The 10651-nt window shown below is 43.5% G+C and overlaps 1 protein-coding gene and 1 long non-coding RNA gene across 3 annotated transcripts in view; one reads left to right on the top strand and one right to left on the bottom strand.

Annotated features, from left to right (window-relative positions):
* Positions 1-349: 349 nt before the first annotated feature.
* Positions 350-8650, bottom strand: LOC125483451. 2 transcript variants are annotated; one of them, XR_007262426.1, is made up of 4 exons: positions 8538-8650; positions 5421-6106; positions 979-1044; positions 350-900 (listed from the first exon to the last, which is right to left on the bottom strand). It is a non-coding gene; the product is annotated as an uncharacterized LOC125483451 (long non-coding RNA). The 2 variants fall into 2 exon arrangements; XR_007262425.1 differs by having other exon boundaries at positions 405-1044.
* A 291-nt stretch (positions 8651-8941) lies between these two features.
* The window catches only part of LOC109934293 (eIF5-mimic protein 2), a 30557-nt gene continuing 28847 nt past the window's right edge, over positions 8942-10651 (top strand). Inside the window, exon 1 of the mRNA XM_020533109.2 lies at positions 8942-9078. The gene's annotated coding sequence lies outside the window, so the exon portion shown is untranslated. The remainder of the gene's footprint in view (positions 9079-10651) is intronic.

Raw genomic sequence — 10651 nt, forward strand, 5'->3', positions numbered from 1 at the left:
TTGCTCTTCTTTCTTAAGGAAAGATATGCTTGCTTTGAGAGCAGCTTAGCTGAGGTTCACTAGGCTGATTCCTGTGAATGAAGGGTTATCATACGAGGAAAGGTTGAGCAGTTTGGGTTTCATTGGCAAGAACACAGTTTTAAAATGTGCCGATGATTCAAAAGTAGAACTTCTGAGAAACAGTGAGGGGATTGCAAATTACTTCATGATCATGCAAGCAGATTAGCAGGACAGGCAGGCTGATGGCATCTGCAGTTTAATGTGTAAAGTATTTTGTGAGACAAAATGCAAAAGTAGAATATACTTAATGGAAAAAGACATCAAAGGTATGAATAAACATAGACATCCAGGGTTTTGAATATGTATTTTAAACAAGTCATAAACATTCAACAGAATTTGGAGTTTTTATAAATAGGCACATGGAGTACATGAGCAAAATGTTGGTCAGCGTGTGCAGTTTTGGGCACCCATTACACAAAGGGCATGACGATCGTAGGAAGTATGTAGTATAGATTAACTAGGAAAGTGACTGGTTGGAAAACTTATTATGAGGACACTTGAGCTCCTTTATTTTTAATTCATTCATAGGACATGGATGTCAACATCAAAGATAAAATTACTTGCCAATGCAATGTTGCTTTAAAGAGGGTTGTGGTAAACTGCTTCCCTGAACTGCTGCAGTCCATGTGATAAAAATAATCCCACAATACCATAAGACAGACATTCCAAGAATGTGACCCAGCAACGGTGAGGAAACATTATGCATCAAAGTTGCAATGGTGTGTAATTTGAAGGTAATGGCATTCCCATGCTCCTTCTGAACTCATCCTTCTGGGTGATACACTTCACAGGTTTGGGAGGTGCTGCTGAATAAGTCTTGGCAAGTTCATCTAGTACATCCTGTAAATAGAACACACTAAAGTCAGCGCTGGAGGGAGTAGATATTTAATTTGGTAAATGGGGTGTTGATTAATTTACTGTTTTGTCTTGATGGTGTTCAGCTTCTTGAGCGAGGAGCTGCGCATTTCCAGGCAGCTTTTCCATCTGTGGAGAAAGAAATGGAGTCTAGAGTATGCAGAGAATTAAATTTTGATGTTTTAAAAACAGTTCATTTTACAGAAGAGGGCGTTCGGGAGGTCTTAGAGAATATAAAGGTGCATAAATCTCCAGAACGTGATCTAATGTATCCCAGAACGTTGTAGTAAGTAAAGGAGGAAATTGAGAGACTCCTTGCAGAAATATTTGCATCAACTATGGGTGAGTTGCATGATGACTGGAAGGTAACTAACGTTGTACCTTTGTTTAAGAAAGGTTGTAAGAGGAAACCTAGAAACTATCGAACATGAGACAAAGGAACAGAAATTAAGCCATTGAGACAAAGGAGCAGAAATTAAGCCATTCAGCCCATTGAATGGCGGAGCAGACTCAATCATGGCTGACAAGTTTCTCAGCCCCATTCTCCCCGTAACCCTTGATCTCATTGACAATCATGAACCTATCTATCTCCGTCTTAAATATACTCAATGACCTGGCCTCCACAGCCTTCTGTGGCAGTGAATTCCATAGATTCACCACTCTCTGGCTGAAGAAGTTTCTCCTTATCTCCAATCTAAAAGGTCTTCTTTTAACCTTTACACTAAGGCTGTGCCCTTGGGTCTTAGTCTCTCCTACCAATAGTAACATCTTCCCAACATTCACTCTGTCCAGGCCATTCAGTATTCTGCAAGTTTCAATTAGATCACCCCCCTCATCCTTCTCAACTCCATCAGTATAGATCCAGAGTCCCCAAACATTCCTCATACGTTAAGCTTTCCATTCCTGGGACTATTCTTGTGAACCTCCTCTGAACCCACTCTGCGGCAAGTACATCTTTCCTGAGATACGGGGCCCAAAACTGCGCACAATACTCCAAATGTGGCCTGACCGAACCTTATACAGCCTCAGAAGTCCATCCCTGCTTTTATTTTCAAGTCCACTCAAAATAAATGCCAAAGTTGCATTTGCCTTCCTAACTACTGTCTCAACCTGCAAGTTTACCTTGACAGAATCCTGGACTAGAACTTCCAAATCTTTTTGTATTTCAGACTTCTGAATTTTCTCCCCATTTAGAAAATAGTCCATGCTTCTATTTGTCTTACCAAAGTGCATGACCTCACACACACACCGAGTCTGACTTTGGTTGTGGGTAAATTGTTGGAGGTGATTATAAAAGATAGGATTTATGGTCATTTAGAGACAAAAATTGATTAGGGATAGTCACCTTGGTTTTGTGCGAGGAAAATCATGTCCCACAAACTTGATTGAGTTTTTTGAGGAAGGTACCAAAATGATTGATGAGGGCAGGGCAGTAGACGTTGTTTAGTTGGATTATGGCAAAGCCTTTGACAAGGTTCTGCATGGCAGAGTAATTAGCAAAGTTAGGTCACATGGGATTAAGGATGAGCTTGTCAATTGGATACATAATTGGCTTAACGGTAGGAGACAGAGAGTAGTGGTGGAGTGTTGCCTTTTGGACCGGAGGTCTGTCACCAGCAGTGTACCACAGGGATCGGTTCTGGGTCTTCTTTTGTCATTTATGTAAATGATTCGGATGAAAATACATTAGGGATGTTTACTAAGTTTACAGGCGACACCAAAATTGGTGGCATAGTAGACAGTGAAGAAGGTTTTCTAAGATTACAAAGGAATCTTGATCAAATGGGTCAAGGTGCTGAGAAATGGCAGATTTGAGTTCAATCTGGATAAATGTGAAGTATCATATTTTGGTACAACAAACAAGGGTAGGGCTTTATAAAATTAATGGTAGGGCCTTGGCTAGTGTTGTAGAACAGAGGGACCTAGGGGTGCAGGTGAATAATTCTTTGATGTTTGCATCACATATAGACAGGGTGATTAAAAATGCATTTGGCATGCTTGCCTTCATTGCTCAGTCCTTTGAGTATAAGAATTGAGAAGTCGTATTGAAGTTATACAGGACATTGGGGAGGCCTCTTCTGGAATATTGTGTCCAGTTCTGGTCATCCAGTTATAAGAAGGACATCATTAAGCTGGAGAAGGTTCAGAACAGATTTGCCAGGATGTCGCCAGGTATGGAAGGTTTGAGTTATAAAGAAAGGCTGGATAGGCTGGGACTGTTTTCACTGGAGCATAAGAGGTTGAGAGGTGACTTTATAGAAGTTTATAAAATAATGAGGGGTGTACATAGAGATAATGGTAGTTGTCCTTTTGCTAGGATGGTTGATTTCAAGATTAGGGGACACATTTTTAAGGTGAGAGGAGAGAGATTTAGGAAAAAGTAGACATGAAGGGCAATCTATTTACACAGAGGGTGGTTCACGTGTGGAATGAACTTCCTGAGGAAGTGGTGAATGTGGGTACAATTACAATGTTTAAAAGACACTTTGATAAGTACACGAATTGGAAAGGTTTGGAGGGATATAGGCTAGGAGCAGGCAGGTGGGACTACCTTATTTTAGGATTATGTTCGGCATGAACTGGTTGGACAGAATGGTCTGTTTCTGTGCTATATGACTATGATTTGTGACATTCCTGATTTGTGCCTTGAGAATGGACAGGCTTTGGGCAGGCACGGCATAAAACACTCTGCCCCAAAATTCACAGCCGCTCATCTGCTCTAGTAGCCTCAGTATTTATGTGGGTGGTCTAGTTGAATTTTTGATCAAGGGGGACATGCAGAATGTTAAGGAGAATTCAATGTTTTACTACCACGGAATCTAAAGGGTAGATGGACAGATTCAGTCTTGTTGGAGATAGTCATTATTTGGCCCTTGTGTGATACAAATGTAACTTTCCATTTAGCAGTCTAAGCCTGAATGTTATTCAGGTCTCACTGCATGGGGGCACAGGCTATTTTATAATACAAACCTTTACAAGTAGAAAACATTCCTACTAGAACAGAGATGATTCAATTTTTTAAAATATCAAATGTTTAAAACATTGAATAGGGAAATACTACTTCCTCTGGTTAGGGAATTCAGAGAAGAGGATCCACCAATTTACTACAGGGGCAGGATTAGGAAAAATATTTTATGCAGCATATTGTTTATAATGTCAGCTTTGGCTCAGTGGGTAGCTCTGCTCTGAGTAAGGTGGTTGTGGATTCAAGTTCCAATCCACAAACATTAAATTAAAGTTAACCATCAAGTGGAGATCCTCAGGAGTGCTATGCTGTTAGGATTTGCAAGTTCTCAAGCATAATGATAAACCAGGCTTCACTGTCTCTCAGGCAGCTGAAAAAGTTCTGAAAGCACTACTTCAAATGAATTGGAGCCTGGACGGGGAGCAAAGTGAGCACAGAATGAGTTGCGGGCAGCATCCCGGTGCAGGTTGCATCCCATAGCGACAGGAAGGGCGGGCGTATGTCGCATCCCACATCCCACAGCGACAGGAAGGGTGGGTGCGGGCCAAGCTGGGAGCTGAGTCTTAGGCTGTAGCCTGGAGGAGGAGCAGAGGGACCCCAGGCCGGCTGGGATGTCGAATCCTGGAGGCCAAGTCCTGGACAGAGGCCAGCTCGTAGAGGTAGAGTGGCCTCATATTCTGAAGCCTGGTGGGCACGGACTGATGTTGGAAAAAGGACTATAACTTAAAGTACTTTAAAGACACCTTGTATTCTCATTCTGGACTTCTAAACTCTGTATTCCCATGCTAGTCTATTTTTTCACTATTTCAATTCTGTGACAACACTTAAAGTATCTGTATCTAAGATGGCACGGAGAGGTGGCATTACAAATTTTTCACTGCACTCATTTGAGTGCATCCTCAATCAACAAGACAAGACCAGATTAGCTGGTCATTATCATGATACTGTTTTGTGGAAATTTGCTGTTTGCAAATTGGCTACAATGCTTTTAATAGTATAATAATGACCACAGTTCAGAAATATTTTGGCTGTAAGTGCTTTAGGCTGTTTGGTGATTTTTAAAAAGGTACCACATAAATGTAAGACTTGCTTTTTAAAGCATGGTAGACTGTGTCCCAGAAGTAGTGGGAGGTAGAGACTATTTTGCATATTTTTAAAGGGAAGTTGCATAAATACTTGAAGCAGGGAAAGAGCACTGGCACAAGTTTTGGTTCAATAATTGAACACACATGACACACATTGGACTGGAGCTGGAAGTTATAGGTCATATGGTGGTTGAAACGTTAAGTGATAGAAGCTTGGAGTTTCCTTTCACAGATGGAAATTGATGCTGTATTGATTTTTCATTTCAAAATAGATTAATATTTTTGTTCACCAAAGGGAGATGGGGCAAGAGTTAGTTCAACCACCATCTCACTTGAAGTGCTAAGTGGCCTCCTTTCGATGGAGGAGATGAAGCAAGAAGGGCTACAGCAGGGGTTTCTTGAACAGAGATGAGATTTTAGATGATAAGACATAGATGCAGAAGTAGGTCACTCACCCATTGAGTCTGCTCCACCATTCAATGAGATCATGGCTGATCTGATAATCCTCAACTCCACTTTTCTGCCTATTAGCCATAAGCCTTGATCACCTTACTGATTAAAAATCTGTATCTTCTTCTTTGGCAGCCCCTCAAAGTTGACGATGAATTGCTTCCACCCCAAAGGGTTGTGGGTTCTGCAGTGGCTGAATAGCGTAATTTTGGACCAGCAGACTCTACCACAGGTGGGCAGGTGATGTTTGGTGAGGCAGGTGGGTTAGATGCTCTGGATTCTGTGCACTCTTTTCACAGCCTCTATGTGCTCCATTCACTGATGCTTGAAGTGGTTGGTGCCTTTGCAGATGTTTCTTCTCCAATTTGTACATTCCATGGCATGCAATTCCCACATGTCAGTGGGGATGATGCATTTGTTTAGGGAGGCCTTCAAGGTGTCCTTGTAACATTTTCTCTGCCCTCTTAGCAATTGCTCACCACTGTGGAGTGAAGGAGTAGAACACTTATGTTGGGAGTCTGTGTCAGGCACATGGACAATGTAGCCTGCACATTCAAGTTGGTCATATGTGCCTCAATTCTGGGGATAGCATCCTGAGAAAGGATGCTGACATTGGTATGCCTATCCAGACAGATATCTGCAGAACTTTGCAAAGACTGCGCTGGAGATAACCCTCCAGGTCTGGCAGCATCTGTGGAGAGAAATCAAAGTTAATGTTTTGGGTCCGGTGACTCCTCCCCAGAACTGATGGTAGCTAGAAAAATGCTGGTTTTGTGCAGAAGATAGGTTGGGAGGGAGGGGCTAAAGAAAAAACAATAGGTAGAGACATATCCCAAAGAGACAGAAGAACAGTTGGACAGATAACGGAGTAGAGTACGAATAGCTAGATTAGCTAGGATCATTAGTGACCATTTCTGCCATCTCCAGACACATATTCCCCTCCCCTCCCTCATCAGCCTTCCACAGGGACCATTTCCTCCGGGACACCCTGGCCCACTCCTCCTTCACTCCCAACACCCTCCCACAGCCCCATGGTGATCACAGAAGGTGTAACACTTGTCTGTTAACTTCCTCCCTCCTCAGTATCCAAGAGCGCAAACACAGCTTCCAGGTGAACAGTACTTTACCTGCACGTAACTCAATCTAGTCCACTATATTCACCGCTGATAACATGGTCTCCTCTACATTGGAGAAATGAAGCATAGACTAGGTGACTGCTTTGCAGAATACCTACATTCTGTCTGCCAAAAAGACCCTGAGTTTGCAACTGCTTGCCACTTCAACCAGCCAGCATCTGATTCAGGCTTACTGCAGTGACCAGCGAACCTCAGGGCAAGGTGGAAGAACAGCGCCTCATTTTCAGCTTGGGAACTCTACAGCCTTCTGGACTCAATATTGAGTTCAACAACTTTAAGGTTTGAGCTTCTATCATGTCCTTACCCCATCCCCTACACTCCAGGCCTTGTTATCATAGTTTGCTATCACACACAAGTTAATGTTAGCCACTAACAGTTCCATCAATAGCTATTCATACTTTCAGCCTGATCATTATCCATTCTTGGTCTGTCCAACTGTCCATCTCTCTCTTTAGGCTCAATCACCACCTATCTTTACTCCTTACCCCCTCTCCCCATCCTATCTCCTGCATAAAAACCAACATTTTCCTAGCTACGATAAGTTGTGAGGAAGGGTCACTGGACCGAAATGTTAACTCTGACTTCTTTCCACTGATGCTGCCAGATCTGATGAGCTTTTCCAGCAATTGCTGTTTTTGTATTTGATTTCCAGCATCTGCAGTTCTTCTGATTTTTATAATTCTTCAGGTATGTGAGGTATCAACTATACATCATCCAAAAATCTGTCTGTCTATCTCAAGCCTCATATATACTAATGATCCAGCCTCAACAGACCTCTGTGGTAAAGAATTCCACAAGTTCACAGAATCCCTACAGTGTGGAAGCAGGCCATTCAGCCCATTGAGTCCACACCCATCCTCTGAAGAGCATCCCTCCAGGCCCACCCTCCTACCCTATCCCTGCATTTCCCATGGCTATTCCACCAAGCCTGTACATCCCTGGACACTATGGTCAATTTTGCATGGCCAATCCACCTAATGTGCAAAGATAGTAGGAGCTGGAGAATCCGAGATAACATGGTGTAGAGGTGGATGAACACAGCAGGCCAAGCAGCATCAGAGGAGCAGGAAAGCTGACGTTTCGGGCCTAGACCCTTCTTCAGAAAATGAAAACCCTTTTCTGCTGTCAGAGACAACAAGGTGCAGAGCTGGATGAACACAGCAGGCCAAGCAGCATCATAGGAGCAGAATTCATCCAGCCTGTTTCCACACTGTAAGAATTCTATGATTCTGAGGAAGGGTCACCAGACCCAAAATGTTAACTCTGATTTCTCTTCATAGATGCTGCCAGACCTGCTGGGCTTTTCCAGCAATTTCTGTTTTTGCTCCCCACATTTATACTTCATTCCTTTTGAAATAAAAGGCCAACATTCCATTTGCCTTCCCTTTTACCCACTGAACATTTTGTGATTCATGGATGGGGACTCCCAAATGTAACCTTTCTCCAATTAAATAATATTTAGCTCTTCTTCCTGACAAAATGTACAGCCTCACATTTCCCCACATTACATTCAGTCTGCCAAGTTTTTGCCCACTCGCTTAACCTATCAACACTGGTCGTCCTATCCATTTTTGTCACGTGCAAATTTGGCTGGAGTACATTCACTTTCCGGATCCAAGTCACTAATATATTGTAAGTAACTGCAGCCTCAGCACTGGTCCCTGTTGAACACCACCAGTCACAGGTCGGCAGCCTGAAAATACCCCTCCCCACCTTTGCCAAGGGGCAGGGAGCCAGTTTGGACTAAGACAACAAGGTGACTGAGATGGGATAGTATACACTCAACTCCTCATCCAGTCTTGAAGATGGATGCACCCCTACCTCTAAATCAAACAAAACATCTGGATTTGAGAAACACTGGCCTATACAATTAGCATGGTATAGAGCAAAAAGGTGAAGGTGGGTTCTGCTCGAATCATTCATTCTCAAAGAGTTCACTGCCTTGCAGTGTTTACTGAGCAACACTAGCAGTACACTCACACTCACCGTGGCTGCAACGCATTGTTCAATCACACTCCACGCCCCTCCCGCTAATGCATCAAACTTGCCGGGATTTTCACGTCAACAGTCAACTTACGCAGAGCAACGTAACCAACCCGTGGACGGAGCTAAATGTTTGAACCAAAGAGGGTTGCTAGTAAATGCTGATTCAGGATAAAGAAGAGAATTTTCACAATATCGAGTGGAGAGATCAATACGGTTAATTAATTCTACGTGTCATTAAAATATAATCGGCAGTGTCATTTGAAGTCCATTCAAGCCACAGTTACGAACGATATATTTTCTAAGACTCCCCTCTGTGTGTGAGCATGATCTGCGACCCGGTTGGATTGTACCATGAACGGCAGCCCTCCCACCCTTGTACGGTAAGACGAGTGGAATAGTCCTAGCCAGTGGTGGGCGTCAGGGGAGAGGGTACAAACACTGTGCATGCGCAGTCAATTCAGCTTCTTCCTGCTGGACACCATTTGAACGTTAGATCACATCTCTTTGCGTGTCACTGACTTTCACAGCAGTATTTATCTCGGTAAGTCTTTAGGTAAAAAGAGAAAACGGATTTTGTATAATTATTCTGTGTGGAAATTGAAAGAAGAGAACAAAAAGCCTATGCTGTTTACGGTTTCGGTCCGATGCGCGCCCGCTTCTGTTGCCCGTGTTTTGAGGTGAAGTGGGGAAATGAGACGAGAATGGATGCCTCACTCGGTCCTCGCGCCAGGCTACGGTTGGAGGATCCTCGCGGTTGGAACGGATGGCCGATTTGTCCCTGATGGAACCGAAGCGCGTGAGGGATTGCTGGGGAAGAGAGAAGCGCGCGACGTGGCTTGGGGGAGGGGGAAGAATCCTCCGGGCGAGCCTGTGGTAAGGCCGCCACCGTTGAGACCCACCACCCCGCTCCCACGTTTGTGTGTGACACTGCCGCCTTCTGCTGTTTTCACACCGACTTCGACAAAATGGCTGACGGGCCCTTTTCTTGTGTTCCCTTTCGTTTCCTTTCCTTCAGTTTCACCACAATCTCCCCCCACATCTTCGCTTTGAGATATATATAGCCTGAAAACAAATGATGGCCATGTGCTCCTCAACGGGCCTAGTCCACATCCTGAACACCATCGAGGAGAATTTTGGGTCCAGGTCCTGTTTATTTCACGCTCTCGCCCTTCCCTTTTCTCCCATTATTGTTGATTCAAGTCGCATAGGCCTCTTCGCTTAGCTGGTGGCGGGGTATTGCATTAAATCAATGCAGGTTGCATTTTTTTGATTTCGATGGGTGGTGGTGGGGTGTGATCAATATTGCGCCTGTGCAGTGTTATTTAAATGATTCATTGGCTGTTCCTGTTTCACTTCCAGTCGACAGGTAGGGGGTGGAGAGTAACTGGGTTACTACTGAGTGTTGAGTAGTACTCGCACGTTTGCAACCATCTTTTCTGTCTGGATACTTTTTAAAAAAAAACATAAAACCTCCCAGTTTTTGGAGATGGCTCGTTACTGGGCATTGAAGGGAAAGGATTCCCAGAAATTTGCTACAGCGGGAATTGCAAAATGCACTGTCTTCCTGGAGCAGGAGCATCTTTGTTTGTGTTAGATCGCCCGGGATTAGAATGGCAAGATGTTTGGTGACTAGCGCGAACAGAATGGGCCGATTGACACGAATCATATCTGTGCTCCAGAAATTCTGACTTTAATTGTTGACTGTTGTAAAATAGAAATATATAAGATAGGTGCAGGAGTCGGCCACTCGACCCTTCGAGTCTGCTCTGCCGTTCAACACGATTATAGATGAACAGTGTCTCCCATTTTTAGATCGTTATCTAGACCTGGAGCAACTTTTGATATTAAGCTGCACATTACTATCATTACAGTAATACACCACACCCATATTCGTGGGAATATTAGCGTTATGTAAAATGTCATTTAGTAGCTGTATCAGTATCTGAGATTTAATTTTAATCTTTCTGAGCCTCTTTATTGTAAGCATTACCCGCTTCAACCTCCTAAACAAAGCACCTGATTCCTGCTATTATAGTGCATCTTGTAGATAGCAACAATTCAGTTATAAGGTAACAAGGTGTGGAGCTGGATGAACACAGCAGGCCAGGCAGCAT

The sequence above is a fragment of the Rhincodon typus genome, chromosome 7, assembly GCF_021869965.1.
Source record: "Rhincodon typus isolate 14 chromosome 7, sRhiTyp1.1, whole genome shotgun sequence".
Lineage (NCBI taxonomy): Eukaryota > Metazoa > Chordata > Chondrichthyes > Orectolobiformes > Rhincodontidae > Rhincodon > Rhincodon typus.